General features: G+C 36.7%; 1 long non-coding RNA gene across 1 annotated transcript in view; it reads right to left on the minus strand.

The window, feature by feature from the left end:
- Nucleotides 1-4878: 4878 nt before the first annotated feature.
- LOC144578855 (uncharacterized) overlaps nucleotides 4879-25518 on the minus strand; it is a 144323-nt gene continuing 123683 nt past the window's right edge. Inside the window, exon 3 of the long non-coding RNA XR_013525295.1 lies at nucleotides 4879-5004. This is a non-coding gene — a long non-coding RNA (uncharacterized LOC144578855). The remainder of the gene's footprint in view (nucleotides 5005-25518) is intronic.

Raw genomic sequence — 25518 nt, forward strand, 5'->3', positions numbered from 1 at the left:
ATATACCATGGAATACTATGCAGCCATAAAAAAGGATAGGCTCATGTCCTTTGCAGGGACATGGATTAAGCTAGAAACCATCATTCTCAGCAAACTAACACAAGAACAGAAAACCAAAGACTGCATGTTCTCACTCATAGGTGAGAGTTGAACAATAAGAACACATGGACACAAGGAGGGGAACATCACACACTGGGGCTTGTCAGGGGCTGGGGGTTAGGGGAGGGAGAGCATTAGGAGAAATACCTAATGTAGATGATGGGGCAATGGATGCAGCCAACCACCATGGCACGTGCATACCTATGTAACAAACCTGCATGTTCTGCACATGTACTCCAGAACTTAAAGTAAAATAAAAAAGTTCATTTTTTTAAATAAAACACTTGATGAGGGAACTTTATCTGCTATCAACCTTTAAACTCACAATTTGCAGTTTTATTCTAGCAATGAACTCCTTTGGGACCACTTACAGGGTGATTATAAGGATCAACCAAAGTTATTATATGGGAAATCAACTTGGTTAACAATAAAATGGTATATGAATTTAAAAATGTATTGCTTATGCACCCTAAGTCTTGCTCCAGAAAGATGTGAAGACCTATTATTTATACTTCTATTAGTACTGGTCATCTACCTTTTGGGTGGGAGTGAAACAACTCAAAATACTATCTTTAAACATTGATTCTGACTGCACTTTCTCCCCAGTTCTCATACCAGAAAACTTCTGACTTTGGAGAGCAGGTGTGCCTTTAGAAAGACAAAAAATAGATACAAACTCTGTATATACATAAACTACACATAACTACTTCTTTGGTAACACATTTCCATCTCTGTAGCTACAAAAAATGAAAATTTGCCAGGCTCAGTGGCTCATGCCTGTAATCCCAGCACTTTGGGAGCCCAAGGCAGTTAGATCACAGGGTCAGGAGATTGAGACCATCCTGGCCAACATGGTGAAACCCTGACTCTACTAAAAATACAAACATTAGGTGTGCATGGGAGTGTGCACCTGTAATCCTGGGTACTCGGGAGGCTGAGGCAGGAGAATCGCTTGAACCCGGGAGGCAGAGGTTGCAGTGAGCCAAGATAGCACCACTACACTCCAGCCTGGGTGACACAGTGAGACTCCATCTAAAAAAAATAAATAAATAAACAAAAAAAAAAATAGAAAAGAAAAACATGAAAATTATCTTCACAACTAACCATTGTTGAAATTATTGTACATTCTTCAAGTATTTTTTTCTAAGGATCATGCACATTGTTTGAGAGCCTGTTTTTCTTCTATCTTTATATAACAATTTATTAAGAACATTTTTTCATGTTCATAAAATTCCTCAGAATCATACTTTTAAAATTAGAAATTAATGCATAGTAGTTCCATTTGGAGGTAGCATCTTTGATTTACTTACTGTTATTTGTTTAGGTAGTTTAAAATTTTTCACTTAATGAATTAAACATATACCTGCCACATGGTATGGCCATTCTGCTGCTTAGATGTTCACCAAAGACAAAGGAAACATCTTCCCATACAAAATCTTGTATATGAATATTCATAGAAGATTTATTTGCAATACCCCAAGCTGAAAATGACCCCAATGTCTATCAGCAGGTGAACAGATAAAATGAAATGTAGTACATCCTTACAATGCAATATTACTCAGCAATAAAAAGGAACAAACTACAAATACATATTTCATAGATTGCTCTCAAAATCACAGACTATAAGAGTCCATACACAACAACATGCGCTACATGATTTCATTTGCATATAATTCTATAAAAACTACAGTGGTAGTGGTTACCTATAGGCAAGAAGGGAAGGAGGAATGTATTCCAAAGGGCCATGAAATAACTTTTGACAGAATGGAAATGTTCAGTATCTTGATTTTTCTGATTGTTTCATGAGTAGAAACTTAAATTAAAATTCATTTAATTTGGAATGAAATGTGTTTATATGTAATGATTAACTGAATTCATAAATCTATTTTTACAGCACTTGGCTTTATTGAATATATTTCTAGAGGCAATATTACTGGAGAAAATGGTATGAACTTTGTAGGGCTTTTGGTACATATTATAAAGCTGGCCTTCAATAGGTTTTAATATTTAGAATCTCACTAGCAATGTAAGCGTAAACTTGTTTTCTGGTAATTGGGAAGCTACTTGTATTTGTGTATCATTTTATACCCAGATGAGTTAAACTCACTTTGTAACTTTTGTAATTTCTTTCTGGATAAATTAGTAGGCAGAGCAGAACCAATTCATTCCTAATTGGGCAATGCTTGGCTCTAGAAATTAGCATTAGAGAATCAAAGACAAAAGAAATGATTCATGTGCAGAACTGTCTGTTATTCAACACTGGTCTAGACACACCCAATAGAATCTTCTACGAGTTATCTAGGTTGTTACTGAACTCAAACTGTCCAATCTCATGGAATTTGAACACATTCCCACAGCCCAGGAAGTTGGCCATGGAGATCAAGACAGGAATTTCATTTGTACTCAGTCATATGAGTCTGAGAATCAGAATCTGAGCTAACAGCCCAGCAGATACCCACAGCCCATGAAATCCTACCTGGCCATCCCTATTGCTGACCTCTCTAACCTTTAAACACTCATAACCCAGGGTTCTACAGCAGCCATTGGAGTTTCTGTTCCTGCAGAAGACACTTGTTAAAAATAACAGTCTGCATAATTTAGTGGAAGAAGCTTAGGTTTTGGAGTTGGTTTCAAACATGTCTTTGTACTAGTCATTTTTCTGAGGCTAATTCAGGCAATAACATTTATCTTGAAAGGTAATTGTGGTGATTAAATGTGATGATATATGTAAAAATTTTCCACAATGCTTGGAACAATGTTAGGTAAACATTATCTCTCTTCCTGATTAAAAAATCAAGTGAATATGTGTAAGTCTTGTCTTCTAAAATAGAATGTTACTGTATCTTATACTTATTCAACCTGTATTTAGAAAAAAAAAATGACACCTATGCAAATGTTTTGTAAAGTGTAGAGTGCTATCTGTATTTAAAACACTACTTTTATCTTTCCTTTTGCACCCTGGAACACATGGATCAAAGTTATCTCCTCAGAAACAAACAGAAAGCCTGTAGTAGACATCAAGTTCCCAAAATGTTAATGCCAGAATACCGAACTACTACATTAAAAAAAAAAAAAAAAAAAGAAAAAGAAAAAGAAAAAACTGGTTGGGCACAGTGGCTCACACCTGTAATCCCAGCATTTTGAGAGTCCGAGGCAGGTGGCTCACAAGGTCTGGAATTCGAGACCAGCCTGCCCAACATGATAAAACCCCGCCTCTACCAAAACTACAAAATTAGCCACGCATGGTGGCTCATGCCTGTATTCCCAGGTACTCGCAAGGCTAAGGCGGGAGAATCACTTGAACCCAGGAGGCAGAGGTTGCGGTGCGCTGAGATCATACCACTGCACTCCGGCCTGAATGACAGAGCGACTCTGTCTCGAAAAAAAAAAAAAAGAAAGAAAGAAAGAAGAAAGAGAGAGAGAGAGGAAGGAAGGAAGGAAGGAAGGAAGGAAGGAAGGAAGGAAGGAAGGAAGGAAGGAAGGAAGGAAGGAAGGAGGGAGGGAGGGAGGGAGGGAGGGAGGGAGGGAAGGAGGGAAGAAGAAAGGAAGGAGGGAAGGAAGGAAGGGAGGGAGGGAGGGAGGGAGGGAAAGAAAGGCCCTGGGCTAACTATATCCACTGAATAATTACGGTGTTTGCTAGTTCCTGCTGTTGGCAGTGGTTTAGACTCACTGTGAAAAACCTGGAATGGAGCCAGGCAATTTTATTTAAGGAAGGAAGGTTGTTGGATGAAATTTATTCACAAAAGCAGTAACGGCTACAGTTTCTAACAAAAGGGAGACTTGAAGAAAACCAGGCTTGCAGAAAAAGCCTTTTCTTACCCTTGATAACGAGGTCTATGTTGATAGCGACTGAATTTGAAACAGCTGACCTGCTGTTAACAAAATGCTCACATGGACTGCAAAGCTGGGAAGGAAAACAGATAGCTTTGTTTCCTAAGGGGCAATGAACATGCCGACACGCTATCTTCAAACCTTATGACAGCTTGGGAAACCTCTGATGTTACCTTGTATTTTTGGAAAGTGAGAAGCCAAAGAGAAAGAAAGAAAATAAAAAAAAGAAAGGAAAGAAAAAAATTCTGGGAAACCATCCAAGTTTTAAAAACATCTTTTTTTCATGGCCTTCCTGCTGTGACTTCAACTCTCTGCAAAGAAGGCCAATCAATAGTTATTTTTAGATATTTAACATACCATGAGATTGGTAATTAACCAAGGCAGTGCTTCTGAGAATAATTTGCATCTATAGAATATGATGGTAACATTTGCATGAAGGCGCTTCCCTCCACTTAAGAAAATGTTTGTTAGATCATTATGAACTGTAATCCCAGTCAGCCACGTGTAAAGTTTGTGATTATTTGACTTGCTGTAAATTGCATTCTTACCTTGTGTCCAGCCCAATGTGACAGAATGAAACATAAAGGACCAGAAAACCTGAGCAAGTGGACTAGCTAACAGCAGGTGTTAGGCAGCACCAAATCACTGCTCTTTTAAAAATATTCTGTTGTAAAATAAAGAAAAAAGATGAAGTAGAACAAAAAAAGAATGAGAAATACATAAGCAAAAATGAGATAATAGTTGGTAAGCTGTGCTGATAAAAGGTGAGAGAAAAATAAGATAATGTTATGGGCCATTACATGTAGAAACAGAATACAAAAGAAGGAGCTCTCCAGCAAGTAAATCATTCTTATTTTATTCTAAACAAGCATATAGGAAATAGCAAAGATGATTATCTCATGTTTAATAAGCAGCAAGCTGATTTTTTTTGTTTCCATTTTCTTTGAAGATGCAATTTTTAAAAATAGCTGTTTTCCTTTTTTTTCCTGAGAGTGGGAGGTAGATTCTCCACATTCTCTGCTGAAGTCACCCCATTTTCTTGTAATTGCAAGATCTGCTTCAGAGGCACGAAATCTATGGAAGAGGGATGCCAGGACATTAGCACATTGTGAACATCTGACCCCTAGTTGGGGGAAATGATGAAAAATTAATGGGTGCAGATGTGCCCATCCTGCAGTGGACAGATGTTCACTTTACACACCATTTAGAATTCCCTGGTGTGTTTGACTATAGGATGATGAACACAACAGCTAAATGATATGAGGAGCAGCAAAAGTGCTAGAAAAAATACAGGTTTATGCTTGAGCATGGCAACAGTGTTCTCCATCAACCAGTACTGGGATAACTGAGAACCTTCTGTTTAGGACGGGACAGATGTCACACTGAAACTGACTGGGAATATCCTAACTCATGTGCTGGTCTCCTCAGAAAATGAGTCACTTTTAAATGTTTAGGTAGAGTCTAGGGCAGGTGAAGGTTATTTGTTTAATTTGGTGACCACTGGCCACCATCCACTGACATTTGTCAAATGAGTGTTGTGGTCAGAGTAGGCTGTACTTCTGGTACCATACTCCCTGGATTTTGTTTTCAAAATATGTAGCTATTGTGTAATATTCTTTCCAATAAACATGTAATCAAGTATGTTTTTTCTTGTATAACCTTTCACATTTATAACTTCCAAGCAGAAAATAATCTTCTGTGACAATGTTCGTATCCAATTTTTTTAAACCCAACCCCACAAAGGTTTTAAAATAAGGTAAAACACCAAAGATCTTTCTCATTCAATGAGTATTTGGTGAATATTTACTACATGCCAAGGAATGTATTGAGGATAATATCTTAACATGTATTATATAACATCTAATATAGAATGCATACATCATATATACAATATAATTACATGTTATTATCTAAACTTATATTTGGTGCATTTCGTATATGTAGCTACTTAAATTCTATGTGGAGGGTGTTTGTGCATTGCCCAGTTGTTCAGTCCTCAGTTATATGGCAAAATCTGTGCAACTATGTGTAAAGTGTGCTGAAAGGGACACTTGGACAATAATTGCAATAATATTTCAGAAAAAAGGAGATTAATATTGCCTAAAACAAAAAAGAATAACTTTGTGGAAGAGAAACAATAGAGGGAAGATAAGATAGTGAGAGAAATGAATAGTCTGTGTTGAGACAGAGCCTGAAAAACCTCTGTAATTAAGAATAGCCTCATGGCTGTTTCGGAGTCAGGGAAACATAGTAGCTTAGATAATGAGAGGCCATTGGCCATTTCTAAATAGTTAAGCAAAATGATAAACCAGTTTTAAGGAATCACTTCCCCAACTCAAACTTCATGTCAAAAGAGCCATCAGATTAAATGAAGCACGGGGAATAACTCTATTAGAGGCAGCCTTGGACATGATGGTATCCTCACATGAAGTAGTCATTTGAGTTCATCTCTAGGTTGCTGAGCCATGAACCAAGAGTTTAAATCATGAACTATACGTCCTCACTTTGTCCACATGGGGCTCTTTCATACAGCAAGAATATTCGAGATGTCCCAGAAGAAGTCACTTTGGAAAAACCAAAGTATGAAAATAGCATCTATGTTCAAAAGTTAAATTAAAAAAATAAATATATCTGTCTGAAGAAAAGAAGGCTTGCTGATGAGAAAGTAGTTTCTTTAGGTTCGCTACTAAAACTGAAAAAAGAGGATAGATGCTTAAGTCAAACAATGGAGGAAGTAAGATCGAAGTCAATGTGTCATTACAATAGATGAGAACCCCAGAACATTCTAAAAGAACAATATTTGAAGTCCACTTCCTTTGAAATAGGACAGATATCCCTCTAACTAAATGAAGTTTATTCATTTTCTCTAAAGACAGAGAAAATGAACGAATGAATGAATGACTGTTTGGAGCTTTCCTGAAGAAATGGAATCTTAGAAGACTAAGGAACAAAGACATTCAGTAAAGCCCACATTACATTTCTCAGATCACATAATCTAAATATTTCTGCCCCCTTATTCCTCCTACTGATGTATCATAACATCCTCAGGTACTTCTTTCACAGCCATTATAGATAATTTGTACCTTTTTTTTTTACTAGTATAAGCTTCTTCCCAAACAAGAAGGCATGATCCTGAGCGCAGGGGAATGGCCATTACCTCCCCAACATATAATTTCTGTTTTGTACATAGTAGATGCACACTAAGTACTTACGGAAAACAGCACCACACATGTCTTTGCTTAAGTGATGAGGGAAAGGAAGTAGGATGGAATGAGAATATAGGATTCTCTCTTCAGAAAAGCCTCACTGAAATTACTTCAATTTTCTGCTGCCTTTTGTAGTAACATGGAGGGCAGAGTAGCAGCCAATATTCCTCTGATTGAAAACTCAGATGCCGTGTAGGTAGGCTGGCTCTTTCTAAGTTTCTTGACAATCATTAGGTGTCTCCTGGTCTGATCCTTTCTGCTTGAGGAGTTGACCTCCTTTCCTGAAATTATTATTTTTTTCTCTTCTATTATGCTTATCTGATGTGGCGCTTATACTTTAATGCCTTAGAAATAAAATGGTCTCTGTCAGTCTGCACATCTCATGCCTGGAAAAAGTTTTACTGCTTCATAAAATCCTGTAATGCCCCAGTGCTGACAAAAGATCTATCACTCTATCAGTGTGTCTTTATGGGCTCTGTGTACATTTTTTTTTTTTTTTTTTTGCAATGCAAGGTTGGTTCCTGAAGCAAAAAAGGGACAGAGATAAATGGACTTTTGTATGCTAACAAATGTCAAGAATCCAGCTCAGTTTATGCTGAGGTGGTATTAAACAGCTGAAGCAAATTGTAGAATATTTCACAGGCAATAGCATTAAGCACTAGGAAGGAACTGTAATATAAGATTTCCTCTTTATCAGTGATTACAGAAATATAATTATTTTGTTCACTGGTTTGGGTTGGAGAATCTTCATAGTTGCTGTTTCTCAATTTTTTTCCCTCCTGACAGATGCTTAGAGGCCCAATGCCTGATGAGTCAGTGGGCAGGGGACATTGAACATGACCTGATTCTGCCACCTCTTTTACACCAAACAACTCTGTGTGGCCTACAAAATCTTTTAAAGGCACCTTTTCAGGGTGTAAGCTGAAGGATGATATGTCAGATTTCAGGCATGAAATTTATCTCTCTAATCTGTTTTAGGACCACGTTAGCCACAAGCTGAAGATTTTTGTCAAGGATGTGTTTACGTAAGCATGTGTGTGTATGAGTATGCAAACAGGAATATGTATGCACTGGGGATGTCTGTATGTCTGTATGTGTGCAGGTGTGTGACTCGAGTAGCCTGGTGAAAAGGCATCTTATTCATAGTATGGGAGGTCTCAAGTTGCTGCTTCTCTCTGAGAAGCTGCTGAATCACTGCCTGTAATGACTGTGAGTGTGGCAGCAATTCAGTCTCCTATCATCCCAGGCATCTGCAGGGAGAATAAGAAAACCATTACCTGTCGTGTGGCCAGGAAAGTGGGAATAGCTTGATTACTTGTTGGTGGTACTCATAGCGAATAAGCATGTAACTGCCACTTCACTCCCTATCTCTCTATGATGGTACCTGGAAACCTTACTTTCAGAAGCTTTCAGGAAGTAAATGAGCATCTGTTTCTGCACTGCTGAACAATTTGTGGTGTTCTGTTCAGAAAGTATTTACTAAATAGTTAATGCTCTGTGCTTTGATAACAGCGATGATGAATAAACATATAACACTAGTAACAAAAAAAAAATGGGAGTGGGTGCGGGACTACTTGGATAATTTTAGCCAAATAATGCAAATAACACAGAAAGCTGGCACATAGTAACCAGGCAGCTCCTCCAAGGATGTTCCCTTGAAATCGGATCCATCCCACAAACTTTGCTTCTCTATCGCTTGCCAGTGTGCACTGAGCAAATGCATAAGGCACCCCCTCCTTTACCTGTTCTCCTAGGGGCACAGGATCAAAAACTAAAGCATAAAACACAAACACAAGCCACAAAAGAATTTATTCCTGACCCCCAAAGATGTGATTTTTAAAAAGGAAAGAGAAGTAATGGTCTGTTAGTATTGATAAAAATTGTGTGTAGTGGGAGGAAAGTAGAAAAAATGTTATCTTATGTGCTTTCCAGGGTTATTGTATCAAGAAAGAGAATATGTGTACGTGAACTTTGTAAAGTGGATTGCACGTTGCCAGGTAGTTATTATGTGTTAGGTGTGAGGAGCGCAGACAAATGACAGATAGGAAGCTGACTCAGGTATAAGTGATGCTTGCAGAAAGAGTGCTGAAGAGGAACATCTCCTGATTGGGAGCATGTACATTGCCTGCCTAATCTTGATGTTCTCTGCCCCATGCTCCTCCTACTTGCAAAGCACCAAGTACTGACCACCACAAACTGGGACCCAATAAAAGCTAAGGTTTATGATTCTTTTTAATATTATTAGCATTGAAATTCTAATTATTACCCTGTAATCTCTGAAAAGCAGTATCAGACCCCCAGCTGAAGTCGCTCCAAGAGGTGACACAACAAACGACTTTAGAATGAAGGCATTCATTTACAAGCAATCCAACAATGAGTGATGCTGAAAACCAAAAAGCACATATTGCAGTCTTTATACCAGCCTATTTGGGTGTGGGGAGGGCTTTTCTGCTCCTGCATTAATGAGCTCCATTCTGGTTGCTATGTGTCAAGGAAGATATGACACAGCTGGAGTGTCAGTCCTTGCCTGAGGACCAGCTGTCAGAAGGATCAAAAATCTGCTGTCTTGAGCATGAGTCAATAATTGCTGAGACTGACATCCTGTTATAATAGGGTCTAATTAATCTGCTGCCTGGGTAGGTCCTCCCAAGAATGGCTCTTCCCTCTAATCCTGTGGGGAGAATACAGTCTCCATGCCTACATTTCTGTCCCGGCTTCTGGTCTGTTCACTGGCCTCTTTGAGTGGTGGGAGCCTAGCTCAGTTCTGTGACTTGAGTCCTCTCCCTCTCTGCAGAGGATAGACACAGCTAACAGTGCCATCAGCTCAACTGGGGGCCCAGCTTCATTCGAAAATTTCTCCAGATGGTCCTGTTCTGGATTCCATTTTTCCCCACTTAGATTTACAATGAGCAAGTACTGGAAAATGTGTTGTTGAAAAGCTAGTAGAGAATGTTCTACTTCTTCAAATGTGGAGGTTCGAATTTTTATTTTCTGCATAACTAAAAGGCTCATTTGTTATAGAGTTCCCCCAATCAAAGACTTCGCTAGAATAGTTATGATTAAGAATTCCCATCCTAAAGCAGAGGCAGAAAATTGTTATCTGGGGGAGATCATGTATGTTCTTTTGGGAGAGGCTTCTTCTTTTTTTTTTTTTTTTTAATAAGATGGAGTCTCACTCTATCTCAGGCTGGACTACAGTGGCCCGATCTTGGCTCACTGCAACCTCCGCCTCCTAGGTTCAAGCGATTCTCCTGCCTCAGCCTCCCGAGTAGCTGGGATTACAGGTGTGCACCACCACACCTAGCGAATTTTTGTATCTTTAGTAGAGATGGAGTTTCACCATGTTGGTCAGGCAGATCTCAAACTCCTGACCTCATGATCCACCTGCCTTGGCCTCCCAAAGTGCTAGGATTACAGGTGTGAGCCACTGCACAGCCTGGGAGAGGCTTCTTAATGTAAGCTGAAGGATGAGGAGGAAAATGGACACAACTCCACTTCTCTGTTTGGTCCACTGAATTGGATTGGGAGCTCTATGACTGAGTGAGGAGGTCTCTTAATTGTGAAACTATTTATGAGAAAAATCTGTGGGTCTCTATTCTTAAGTAAAGCTCCTTTGGTAGACAACAAACATGACACAGTTTTAGTAAGAACGTTGCTCTCTCTGCTTCGGTGCAGAACTCAGGTATCCTTTGGTTCCCTGAGAAATGGCAGCTTTGGGTTGGACCAGCTGAGACTGCACCCCTGTCTCAGTTATTGAAGTCTCCTGACAGTCACTCTGAGAAGTGGGGTAGGGGAGACTTCATGAGAGGTAACAAGTGGGACCAATGTAGAATAAGATGTATGTAATGTGGTGTTTGTAGTCGAATGATTGGTCTTTGGGCACATGGGAGGTACCACTTAAGGAACGACTGGGAAAATTGAAGAGGGTAAATATCATGCTATTTTGATGCTATGGGGCCAAGAGAACTTGACTTGCACCTAAGGCCACAATTCTGCCACCTGTTTGATGAAGATAGATTGTTCCTGTTTGGTGAATCTTGCTACTCATTAGATATGGGCATTTAGATTATCAGCACCAATTTTCATCTACCTCAAGCCTGCTTTGGGTGTTAAGTTAGGTTGGGTCTGCTGATAAGCACTTCTACAAAATTAATTCCTTGAACCACAGGCAAAACAGTGTTCCATTTCTGGGGTCAAAGCCTATAGATTCATAATATGGAATACAGTTGGAAAGAGAAACTGAAATGCTTGAGAGATTAGAGGTTTAAGGGCTACCATATGAAGGGAGGTAAATGGTGAAGAGTCTAAAGTATAGAAAGACAAGGCAAAAGGCGATATAAAAATGTATCTGTGAAAAAGCAAAGTGCATAAATAAGATAGAAATGTGTTTATAAAAATATAGGCTAAAAAATTAGCTCCATTGAAAAGTTAAAACAAAGGTGTATAACAGAAAATAGTATGCAGTTCACTAGTATCACAACATAGAATGTAATACATAATTGAACTTTTCATAGAAACTTCAGCCATTCTTTTTGCAGTGTTGAAAATATATTTTAAATTTTTGAGTAAAGAGTTAGTGCAGAAGGTTAAGATCTGAGGTTATCCACAACTCCTGAGTTGATGCCAGGAACAATGACCATTTTCCCTCCACATTGTGTCTGATGCCATTGTCTTAGAAACATCTTGGTTCCATAAACCACAGAAAGAATCAGAGTTAATGTTTACAATTATTGGAATTTTTTGTTTTAGCACTATTTTAATAATTCATGAACTTGATCATAAGCTTTCAAATAGCACAAGAATTAGCTTTCATGTGAGTCTTGCCACAAACTAAAGCCCTATAGTTGGGCAAAAACATATTGGCTACATGAATTCAACTGGTTAATTCCTCAAATATGTTTATACATTTCCCATAAATAAACATGTTTAGTATATTTTACAATGTTGAACTTCAATCCAACAAACATTTATTGATCCTTTAATATCTTCCAGGCCTGTGCTAGCACTAGGGACCCTGTGGGTCCTGCGGATAATCTTTGAATCTGCAGAAAATATTCAGAACTGTCTTTATTTCCTCATTGAGTTTTCTAATTTTCTCTCAAGAGGTCTAGAAATATGAAGTTGACATTACAGATTCTAGAGACAAATTTATTAAATGCCTCACCTTCAACTTTGATCTACTCTTTGAAAAATGTTTTTACCATTATCTTAGGAGGACTTTCTAGCCATAGGGCTGGAATTGCTGTAAATACTGCTTAAAGTATATCATTTGAGCTTCCTGTCTCAAGTATGACAGAATGGGGAGAGTATGAGATGCAGGGAAGGGAAGAGAGTAAGAGAAGCAGTTTCCTTTCAAAACAGAAAGAAGGAATGACAGAGGGAAAGAGGGAGGAAGAAAACAAGGGGACAAGAAAAAGGCAAACAAGCTAGATACTCTGTATACTGTACATATTCTGGGTGTTGGGAAGTCATACTTAATGAGGATAACCTTCAGACCTCTCTATGCTTTTAAGCAAAAGTCAACTTATATTATTACTCAAAAATTGAGTATCTGTCTATATTAGAAAAGTAATCTAATGTTGTGACCAAGAAATACCAAGAATATTGGTACAGTTAAATTAGTATCTAAAATGTTATGAATGTGTTTGTGTTTCCTAGTTTAAAATATGCTAGAATGAAATATACATTTACAGCTCAGAATAGCATACAATAAAGGAAGTTCTGCTAAATTTTTGGTAAAAAGCTAGTAAACATGCTGAATCTGCTCGATTGCCAGGATGTCTCAGGACAATGTATATTAGAATTTAATAAAATTAAATGAGATTTTTAAACACTAGATATTCTTATGTGATAAATAGAAAAAATTATTATTAACACAAGAGGGGAATGGTGAAATTGGTAAGTAGTCATAGTTAGAGCACTTGATTAACCATTCCTAAGAGCTTTGTACTAGTTAAAATATGCAAATTTTTAAGACAATAGCTTAAAATTCCCATTGTTTCCCATGGCTCCAGTATCTTGGCCAATAGAGGAAGAAGGTGAATTTCTATAGTTGAAATTGTACCTATCTTTTGAAAGAAAATGAGATAGCCCTAGAGAGTATTTTCCATAAGACTGAATGGAGAAAAAATTATATTGTTATTCCAATGATTATATTGTTATATTCCAAAATTATATTGTTATTCCAAGTTATGTAATTCCTAGAGCCTCTACCAGCTCCAAACTTTCAAAAGTTAACAAGTGATACTAACCTATGTTAGCACCGAAGAAATTCACTTCCCTAGAACAAATAGCTGCTTGGTGAAAGAACTCCTTAGCTCCAATTCAATGCCTTTTGCACTTCACTTTGTTGCCTCTCACTCCCAACTGGGGTGCACAAGACTTACCTAGATGTGCTAAAAATTACTTCTTGAGAATTAGCTTAAAATTCAATTACTGCTTGATACAAAAGTCATTTGGTGGCCAAGTATGTCTTTGTAAAAGGAATTTTTGATATATACATATACCCCATTTTGTTTGTTTCATAGGGAAGAATGGAGATAGATTCTTTACAAATTAAGAGTTTGAAAGTGTCCTGTTTTGATGTAACGTTAGAATCTCTCTTATTCCTTCTTCCATGGCCACTTTAGAGGAAAAGTTATGACAGCTCAGGCAGATATGTAAATGCACAGGCTTTTGACTTAGATAAAAGTTCCTATGTTGCAACTCCAAACTTAGTGAATCTGAGCAATTTGCTTAAGTTACCAAGGTCTCAGCTTGGATATCTCTGAAACAAGATTCATAGTACCGCTCTTACAGAAACGTTGAGAAGATGAAATAGCATATGTGAAACACTGAAATAAATGATGTATCGAGTAGACATTCAATAAATGATTGCTCTCATATCTTTTTCCAATATGAAACATTAATATGATTACTTTATAATTAATATTGGTTGCCTGGAGTTTTCTTTTTTCTTTTTTTATTATTATTTTTAAATTAATGAGCTCCTTCTGGTTTTGTGCAAAGTTTATCTTAGGGAGACACCAGTTTTCACATGAATGTTCTTACATACAATTGTTTTTATCATAAGCTAATTTAGGAAAAGAATGGGGATTCATGGGACCCAGAGGATGCTTTCATAAGCTTTGTCAGTAAATACAGCGAGGGTGTAATCATGTCTCCCTGAGCAGGGGCCCAGAACTCAGGCCAGAAACCACCCAAGAGTGTCAGTGCTAGCATATTATGCTAAAAGGGTTGCAATCAACATTAATCCTTGAATATTACTTACAGAGTTTATGAGGAAGAAAATGTGATTAATCCACACAAAAAAGAAAAAAAAATAACCCCATTTCTCAACTGAGGGGAAAAATTCCTTTGAGCATAAACAGATTGCACTATTTATACATGAAATATTTTTTGCATCTATAAACTTACCATGCTCAAGTATTCTAATTAATCGTGGTGGTTGCCAGGGAAACCAAACTAACTCAATTATAGGTCTGCGGGAAGGTGCAGTGTATTTATGATTGTGAAGCAGGTAGTTTTCTGTGCAAAAACGAAAACTGAACAGATGCTTAAAGATTTTAAATATTCTACAGAACACACTGTTATCTAGATAGATTTCCTTAAAGAATCTCTTGATTTTCTTTCTTCATAACAACCTGGTTTGGGAATATGGACAGTGAATGTGATAGATTATGAAGAGATAATGAGGAACATGATCAGCAATAAAACCACAGGAAATGACTGAATTAGGAGCCTGTGAGTTGCATTGAAAGACATCCATAATTCTAGACCATTTGTGTTTGGCTACCTTATCTAAAACCCAAGATCTAAATAATACAAGAAGTAAAATGGATGCAGCTTTTAGGGGAAAAAAATAAAAACAGAACTAGTGAGTTCAGCTACAGTAACTGTTAGAGGAAATTGTGAAAAATTGATGACTTTTGGCTAGAGGACCCAGGAATGTCCACACCTGCATCTATAACAACCCCTCTTCTCATAAACATCTCATTCACTGAAAAGAACTACCAGTGGAAGACAAGGGAGAAAGTTTGATCAGGTTTGAGAAAGTTTCTAACATGCCATTTTTATTAAGTAAAGCTGTTGTCATTATTATTAAAACCCATTGTTTTATTTTCATAACTCAGATGACCCTGATATTTCCTCAGTATATTATTAAAATTATTAGCATTGTTAAAAACTATAAGTTATGTAATTGTTTTCAGAAATATATAATTTCACTTACCATATAAACAAAATAGACTCCTTTTCTGACACCTAGACTGCCATCTGCCCATCCATTCATCCCCTCATTTATTCAATTAAAAATCATTTATTGATTTCTTTCTCCATGCTTGGTCCTGTGCTACATTTTGGGTATACAATAATGAATAGAATTTCTACATAGTGAATTTATAACTGAATAGGCAGACAAATTATAAACTGATAATTTAGAAATAAATGTTTAATAAATTAGAGCTTTGGGAGTAGGTCTTAGAATGACTTGACCAGAGCTCAAAGCTTAGTCTATTCTCTCTCCATAAAAAGCCATCCTTTGGATGAATTGCTACTTTTATCATTAATTTCATTATGTACAGTAATGTTCTTGCTTTAAAATCTACTTTTTATACTACTGATTGGCTCACATTATCTTTCTGTTAGTGCTACAATCTTTCTGTATTATTTTTAAAGGAATAATTTTAGGTATATCTTTTATAAGTAGCATATAACTGAATATATTCTTTCTTTTTTTAATTTTTCATTGGATTTTAGGTTTTGGGGTATAACTGAATATATTCTAAAATCAATCTGGTAATCTAGTTTTTAATTGGAATATTTATTCTTTTAAATTTAATGTAATTACTTATATATTTGGTTTCAATCATACCATATTGATATTTGTTTTCATTTCACCTATTGTATTCCTTTTCTTCTCCTTCTCACCTCTTCTTTGGATCAATTAGTATTTTCTAAGCATAATTCAAATTTCCCAGTCTATTAGTTTGCAAATTATAAATTTTTAATTATTCATCTTATGTTATCCTAGAGGTAATAAAATGAATCCATAGCTTGTTAAAATCTCATACAAATTGAAATGTTTACCATTTTCTAGACAATGCAAAGACCTAAGAACACAACTCCCTTTACTTGTCTTACCTTTTGGGTAATTTTGTTATTTCATATTTCATTTGTATTCTGACTCAAGACTGATTTCATGGAATCAGTATTTCTGATTTTGTTTGTGTATAAGAACATTATTTATTGACTGAGCCACACTGACCTCAGTGGGTGAATCCACTGGAGTTTGGTGCTCACAAGTGTTCCAGAGAGCACTGACTCAAACATTTCTTCTTCCTGACTTCCTTCTTTTTCTGTGTTACACACCATTCATTCATTTATTCATTTATTTAGGATTCAGCAGGTATATGTGCAGATTTCTTATGTGGTTATATTGTGTGATTATGAGGTTTGGGGTATGGATGTTCCTATCACCCAGGTAGTAAGCATAGTATCCAATAGGTAGTTTTTTAGTCTATGTCCCTCCCCCTCTCTTCTCCCTCTAGTAGTCCTCAGTATCTCTTGTTCTCATTTTTATGTCCATGTGTATTCAACATTTATCTTCCACTTATAGGTGAAAACATACAATATTTGGTTTTCTGATTCTGCATTAACTTGCTTAGAATAATGGCCTCTGTCCACCTCCATGTTGCTGCAAAGGACATGATTTTGTTATTTTTAATGACTACATAGTATTCCATGGTGTATGCGTACCACATTTCCTTTATTCAGTCCATCACTAATGGGCACCTATGTCGACTCTATGTCTTCACTGTTTTGAATGTTGCTGTGGTGAACATGTAAGTGCATGTATCTTTATGGTGGAATAATTTATTTTCCTTTGAATATATACCTAGAAATGGGGTTGTTGGGTTGAATGATAGTTCTACATTTTTTGAGAACTCTCCAAACTGATTTCCACATGGCTGAACTAATTTACATTCCCACCAACAATCTATAAGCATTCCCTTTTTTTCATCAGTCTCTCCAGTGTCTGTTATTTTTGGACTTTTAAATAATAGCCATTCTGACTGGTATGAGATGGTATATCATTATGGTTTTGATTTGCATTTATCTGATAATTAGTGATGTTGAACATTTCTTCACTCTTGTGTATCTTCTTTTGAGAAGTATCTGTTCATATTCTTTGGCCATTTTTATATGCATTATTTATTTTTTGCTTATTGATTTAAGTACTTTGTAGATTCTGGGTATTAAATCTTTGTCAAATACATAGTTTGTGTATATTTTCTTATATTCTGTAGGTTGCCTATTTTACTCTGTTGATAATTTATTTTGCTGTGCAGAAGCTCTTAGGTTTGATCATGTCCCACTTGTCAATTTTTGTTTTTGTTGCAATTGCTTCTGGGGACTTAGCCATAATTTTTTTGCTAAAGACCATGCTGAAACAGGTATTTCTTACATTTTCTTCTAGGATTTTTACAGTTTGAAGTTTAAATCTTTAATCCATCTTAATTTTTACATATGGTAAAATGTAGGGGTCAAGTTTCATTCTTCTATATATGGCTAGCCAGCTATCCTAGTACCATTTTTCAAAATAATTCTTTCCCTGATGCTTATTTTTGTTGACTTTAGTGAAGATCAGATAGTTGTAGGTGTGCAGTCTTATTTCTGGGTTCTTCTCTATTCTGGTCTAATAGTCTGTGTCTGTTTTTGTACTAGTACCATGCTGTTTTGGCTACTGTAGCCTTGTAGTATAATTTGATGTTGGTAATATGATTCCTCTGGCTTTGTTCTTTCTTAATTAGGGTTTCTTTGGCTATTTGGGCTCTCATTTGGTTTCATATAAATTATAGAATAGTGTTTTCCACTTCTGCAAAAAGTGATGTTGATATTTTGATAGGGATAGCATTAATGTATAAATTGCTTTGGACATTATGGCCGTTTTAATGATACTGATTTTTCTAGTCCATGAGCATGGAATATTTTTCCATTTATTTGTGTCATTGCTGATTTCTTTCAGCAGTGTTTTATAGTTTTCCTTGTAGAGAGGAGTCACCTCTTGTTAGATGTATTCCTAGATATTTCAATTTTTAATGGCTATTATAACTGGGATTGTGTTTCTCTCTCTCTCTCTCTCTCTCTCTCTCTCTGTGTGTGTGTGTGTGTGTGTGTGTGTGTGTGTGGTGTGTGGTGTGTTTTAAGAAAGGGTCTCACTCTGCTACCCAGGTTGGAGTGCAGTGGTGTGGTCATAGCTCACTGCAGCCTTCAATTCCTGGATTCAATGGATCCTCCTGCCTCAGCCTCTCAAGTAGTTGGGAATACAGGAGCATGCCATCACACCTTGCTAATTCTTCTTCTTCTTTTTTTAAGAGATGGAGTCTTGCTATATTGCCCAAACTGGTCCTGAACTCCTGAGTTCAAGTAATCCTCCTGTATTGGCCTCCCAAAGTGCTGGGAATATAAGCATGAGTTATTGTGCCTGACTGGGATTATGTTCTTAATTTGACACCTTGCTAGATATTTATACTGGTATGTTGAATTACTACTGATTTTTGTACATTTATTTCATATGCTAAAACTTTACTAAAGTCATTCCTATATATTGATTCACATATTTTTTCCACAGGTTTCTCTTCATTTTTCCAGATTTTCCATGTTTCAATCTCGGATCATTTTCCTTCAGCCTAAATTACTTACTTTCATAGTTCTTTTAGTACAAGTCTAGTGGTGGAAACATTCCCTGGTTTGGGATTTTGGTTGTTTGAAAACACTTTTTTTAATTCATAAGGGATATTTTTAATGGGCATAGAATTCTATGTTGGCAGTTATTCCGCCACCCCCATTGTTTTCAGTACTGCTTTTCATTGCCTTCTGTCTTCCATTTTATTGTTGCCTCTTTAAAGCATATATGTATTTTTTTTTCCTTTGGCTGCTTTTGAGTTTTTATTTTTATTTTTTTATTTTCAGAAATGAGCTCTTGCTATGTTGCCCAGGCTGGACTCAACTCTTGGCTTCTAGTGTCAAGTGATCCTCTCCTACCTCCGCCTCCCCAGTACCTGGGACTGGCTCATGCCATATGCTTGGCTGAAACTATTTTTTTTTTGTCTTTGGTCCCTAAAAGTTCTACCATGATAGAGCTAAATGTGGCTTTCCTTGTTATTTCCCTGCTTGGGAAAATAGAGAGATTTTTGCTTTGGTGGTCTGATTTTTCAAATACCAGTTTTTATAAATATCTTGGCCAATATACTACTTTTCTCTCTTGTTATCGCTCCTATTATGTATGTATAATAGCTTGTCAAAATATCCTGTCTCCTATATCCTTGCTTTTTTCTCTGGTGCTTCTCTTGTTCTATCTTGAGTTTACTCTTCATTTCTTCTGTTGTGTCTAATCTATTTTGGACATTATTAATAGTGTTTTTATATCTTGTACTTGCTAACTATATCTGGATAATTGAATAATCTGTTTGTATTGGGCATTTTCATACCTTGTTTGCAGTCATTTGGTACTTCCTCCTAGCATATCTAATAATTTTTGACTCAATGTCAGACATAATTATAAAGAAGCATATAGATATTTTTAGGATCTGTCTCAGGTCGTCATTCTCAAGAGAAGATTTACTTTTGTTTGGGGACTGGCAATTAGAGTTTATGTCTGAATTGTTCCTAGTTTGGATTTTAGAGTTTCATGACACTAGATCTAGCTTTGGTTGTTCGTATACCTATAGTCCTTTTTGGTCTTAACCAGTAGTCTGAAGTGTTCACCAAGGACCTTCCAACTTGGTGGGTCCTGAAGTATATTTTTGTTACTCCATTCCCATGAGACTGTTAAAAGTTCTGCTAAGTTTCTTAACCTCTTAGCCACTGATTTCCCTTGTGTTCTTTTTTGTCCTGGATACTTGACAAATGCCTTGAAGGGAAAAACACTTGTTTCAATAGTCTTCTTGCTGGCATCCCAAACCTTCAAGTTCTGGCTGATACAGGAATGTCACAAAGCCTTCAAACACAAGTTTTGAAAATTGTCCAGCTTTTCTAGTTTTTGTGAAATGGACAATTTGTTTGCAACCAACTCATCCATTACCAGAAGAAAAAAATCATCATTTCTTTATTTTCATTTCTCTAATTTTCCATATTTATTTAAGCTTCACTGACAGGTCAGAATTGTGTACATATTTAATCTACCTTTTATTTTCCACTTTGTGTTATTTCCTTGAAGAGGAGTCAGAATTTCTACTGAGTTTTTTGTTTGTTTGTTTGTTTCATCAGGAGTTATCATTCATAGATCTGTTGGCAAAAATGTTTGTCAGACTTTATTCAGCCCCTTAGTAGACAGCTTTTTGATAATCTCCATAGTGAGATAATTCCTTGGACTGAATAATAATTTTGCTTCTAGCTTTTACATAGATATCTCTTACACAGTCATTCGATAGCTATTTCTGTTTCTCTTGACTGTAAGGTGTCTTTTGCCTGGACTTCTCTACCTGTACTTTTGTTCCCACCCAAGCAGAGGATGGAAGGCCATTTTTGACATATGCCTAAATTTACCTACTGGCAGGACAGTTTTCTATAGTGTAGCTGAAATAACTGAAAAACAAATAAATTGCTCAATAGGAAAAATTAAAAAATGAATTTTAGCCAATTCTGTGGTGTTCACCTCTCTAGATCCTCCAGAGGGGTTTCTCTGGTGACTTGAAAAGAGATAAAATGAATCCTAGATATTGTTGGTATGCTGTGAGACAAGAAAGTGGTTATGAGCTATTCCTTATTCTAAGAATAGCATTCAGGAAAGAGACTGTATTCTGTGTAGTTGGACCAATCTGGCTTGACAGCACATTACATAGTGCCTTTGACAGCACCAAGGATTGGAAAATGGAATTGCAACTATCAGGCATCGAGTTATGTTTTAACATTTAGTTATAAAGGCCAGGTCATGCCCTCAGAGATGCAGCAGGAGTATTTGGCCTGACATTTTGAATTTCAAATGTAAATTGGAAAGTCCAACCCAAACTAGGAAAGGACAATTCATGTAGATTGACTAAGTTCAGTATTCAGAAATGTCTCATGGGTTAGGCCAATCAAATCTCCCAAAGGCTCTCATTTTACTATAAACTATCACCCACAAAAATGAAGAAAAACTTCAACTAATTCATCTGAGCAATATCTCAAGAGTACTACTTGAATACCTTATTTGCCAGAGGTTACTGATAAGATCTATCCACACGACATAAGCAAATTATGCTACGCTAATAGTTTACTTCACAATGAAATTATTTCACAGATGTTTTCTTTTCCTTTTTTAAAATTAATTGTATTCAAAACCTTCCAGTAATGCTACCCATATTAAATAGAATTATTTTTTTCAAAGCTTCTAACTTGTTATCACCATGTTTTAGAGTAGTTAAGTAATTTGCCCAAAATCACATTTTGAGGAAGTAATAAAGTTGAGACTAGTGCTTGGTGGTCTGGTTTTCATTTTATTGCTGTTACCCCTACTTCAGTACACAGTGCAATTGCATACCACATACAAAATACTTATAATGAGAAATGAGAAAATACATAGTTTAGCTGAAATATGAGTCCATTCTTTTCAGTTTAATAAGACAAGTGTGTAGATAGGAAGTACGGATTAGCCAATAGATGCATTGGCTTTGCTAGTAGACGAAAGCCTCTAGAAATTTGTTAGGTCCTTAGTGATCTCTCTAAGACACCAGTTTGATAAAGTTCCTTTTCTACTTGAAACCCTTTAATGGTTCCTCATTTCCCAGGCTAAAGCCCAACTTCTGTTGCACAGCTCACAACTGCCTGCCCCCCCACCTTTCCCTTTTTATAGTACATTGCATTGAATATTTCATGCCTTTTTAACAACTGGGTCTGCAATTTGCAACTCTCCTTCCTTCTTGCCTTTTGCCCCAATTCCTTCTTAGTCATATGGTTTCTGCTGTTGCTACTCCCTCTAAGAAGCAGTTTGTTTGAGAGGCCAAGGTGAGAGGATCACTTGAGTGCAGGAGTCAGAAACTACCCTGGGCAGCATAGCAAGGAACCCTTTCTATTTTTTTTTAAGTATTTTGTATGTCACCAATCTAAATCAGATGCATCTCCTGTGTTTTCAGGTACCCAGTACTTGTCTTACCATAGACATCATAATAGGCATGACATCATTCTGTATGGACTATGTGTGTAGAATCCCTGTCTACCTTGTTCTTCATTTTATTCTGCATTTAGCACCCTGCCTGGAATATAGGAGCACTCTGTGTATCCAAAGAATTAATAAATTAAAACATTCCAATGCTTTGAGAAAGGCTTCCAATGGGCAAAGATATTCACAGGGACAAATGTACTCTGATTTATGATTTCTTATGTCAAGTTATTTTCTATACATTATCTCTCACTCAGGGCTATTTTTATGGAAAAGCTTTTAAAAAAAAGGTCTTGTGATGGATTGCCTTAGCATTCACCAATATTCAATGCTCCTCCCTGAGGGTGTATATCCTCTCCTGCTGAAGTCAGATATGGTCATAAGGCTCCCCTTACCAATGAAATGAGAGCAGAAATGACAAGTGTGACTTCCACATAGTAGATCCATAAACTAGCTCATGGTGGTTTGCCATGTAATTGGTGGTTGATGGGTTTCAATAAGACCTTTTTTGGCCTCAGACATTGTCAAACAGAGCCCCAACTAACTTGGGCTGGGCATGTAGTATAAGAGATAAATAGAAGTTTTTGTGACTATAAAACACTGAGATTTTCTCGTGTGTTACCATGGCATACTCTAGTTCTCACTTATAGAGATCCATGCTAGGTTTACTTTGAGGTAAGAGGAGTGTCATGAAAATATTCAACAAGGAATCTTAGGCACATCCTAGATTAGAACCAGAAACAGTTAGGTTTCACTGGAACAAGAAGCTAAACTATCAGAAACTAGGGCTATTTTATTAACATCCTAGGAGCTGTATAGCCTCTCACATTTCTGCATCTCTCTGCTTGCTTACTCATGACTATTTATTTCTCCCTCAATAAATGTTATATAGTGACTCATCATACATAGAACCCAATGGGGATGATACCAGCCTTGGTGTGATCATCCAGCTCAGAACCTACCAACTGCCACCTCTCTCTAAGTCTCTTGATTTACAGTATTGAGAGAAATATTAATAATTCTAGTGCCTCTTTTCAACTAGGTCACAAACTACATGCCACTGGCTAGTCAGTGTTACTGGTTACTGGTTTACAATTTGCCAAATCACTTGTGCCTCTATGAGTGTGCTGGGGAGGTTGGTAGTAGTTTAGTAACAAGCTATGTGGTATAAAACGTAGCTGTTTGGGGCAGCAAAGACTATGTGGCAGGGTTCAGTTTCTTAAAAAAATTTATAGACAGAAGAGGTATCTTAAAATGTGTTAATTTGTCACACTGGTTTTGTGAAAGAAATATTATTAGTAGTATTATATTATCATCATTATTACCAAATTAAATTTATGAAACCCAAATCAGCAAAATAACTTGGCTGAAATTACATGCTAATAAGTGTAAGATAGAGTGAATTTAAAATTTAAGCTTTGGTATATTTAGCTGACTCCATATTTCATGCTCTGCAACATACTAAATCATCTCAGAGATTTGAATTGTCCCTATCAGCAAAAAAAAAGTAAGAGTAACTTCATAGTGGAAATAAAAGGAAGATTATTTGAAGATGTCACAGATAGGCTACTTATTGTGAATGGAAGGAGTTTCTCCATTCCCATGTTTATTACAGCACTCTTCACCATAGCAAAATACAGATGCAGCTTCAGTGTTCAGCAGCAAATAAATTCCTGAGGAAAATGTGGTATATATAAATAATAGAATATTATTCAGCCATGAAAAGGAATATAATCTTGTCATTCATGGCAACAAGTATGGAACTGGAAAACATTATGTTAAGTGAAATAAGCCAGGAACAGAAAGTTAACCACCATATGTTCTCAGTTATATGTGCAAGCTAAAAAAAAAAAGTTGATCTCAGAAGTAAAATGTAGGACAGAGAATGCTAGAGGCTGGGAAGGGTAGGGTGAAGGGAGAAATGGAGAGGGATTTGTTAAATGATACAAAATTGCAGCTAGATAGGAGGAAAAGGTTCTAGTGTTGTATAATGGCAGTCCTCAGCCTTTTTGACACCAGGGAATGGTTAGGGGTAGACAATTTTTCCATAGCTGGTAAGAGGAGATGGTTTGGGAGTGTAACTCTTCCATCTCAGATCATCAAGCAATAGTTAGATTCTCATAAGAAGCGTGCAACCTAGATCCCTTGCATGCACAGTTGACAGTAGGTTCAGATTCCTATGAAAATCTAAAGCCCCCAGTGATCTGACAGGAGGGGGAGCTCAGGTGATAATGCTCACTTGCCCCCTGCTCACCTGCTGTGCAGCCTGGTTCCTAACAGGCTACCGACCGCTACTGGTCTGTGGCCTGGGGCTGGGGACCCCTGTTATATAGCACTACAGGATGACTATAGTTAAAAATAATATATGATATATAGTTTCAAGTGGCTAGAAGATGGAGGATTGTGAATGTTTCCAACAGAAATAAATAAATGTATGAGATAATGGCTATGTCAACTTCCCTGATCTGATCACTATACATTGTATATATTGAAACATCACTATGCACCCTATGCATAGGTACAATCAATTATTATTTGTCAATTTAAAAAGGAGTGGGATGGCTGGTGCATTCTGAAGGGGAAGAAGAGTTTCAGAGCCCCAAAAGGATTTCCTTCCCAATCCATTTTTTCCCATTTTTTTTTGCAAACAAAATTTTGAATGTACAGAATTTTAGATTATAGGCCATATATTCAGCCCCTAGATTCTAAAATTTTTATATTGCTATATTTGCTTTAATATCTATGTATTCATCTACCAATCCATCTTATTTTTGACGCATTTATAACTGAGTTGTAGGTATTACTACGCTTTCTTTTCAGCATGTCCTTTCCTTTCAGTATGAACTATAGTTCCATATTTGTTTTGTTTTATTTAGAAAAATTATATTTAAAGTGAAATGCTCAAATTTAAGTGTACTATGTGGTAAGTTTTCACTAATGTATAAACCTCCAAAGCCCAGCTCCTTCACAAGAACATCACAGTAACTCAGAAAATTTCCACCTTCTCTTTCCCAGGTAGTCCTCACTCTCAACATCCCCTGCAGCCAACTGCTATTCTGATTTTCCCTCCAGAAACTGACTTCACCAGTTCTAGAACTTCATTAAAATGGATCATACAGTATGTATTCTTATCTGCAGTCTTCTTACACTTCCATGTTTTTGAAATGCAGCCATGTTGGTATTTGTATCAGTGGTTTGTTTCTACTGATCAAGCTTATAAGCACTAAATAAGATGAATGTCTT

This window comes from Callithrix jacchus, chromosome 13, assembly GCF_049354715.1.
Source record: "Callithrix jacchus isolate 240 chromosome 13, calJac240_pri, whole genome shotgun sequence".
Taxonomy (NCBI): Eukaryota; Metazoa; Chordata; class Mammalia; order Primates; family Cebidae; genus Callithrix; species Callithrix jacchus.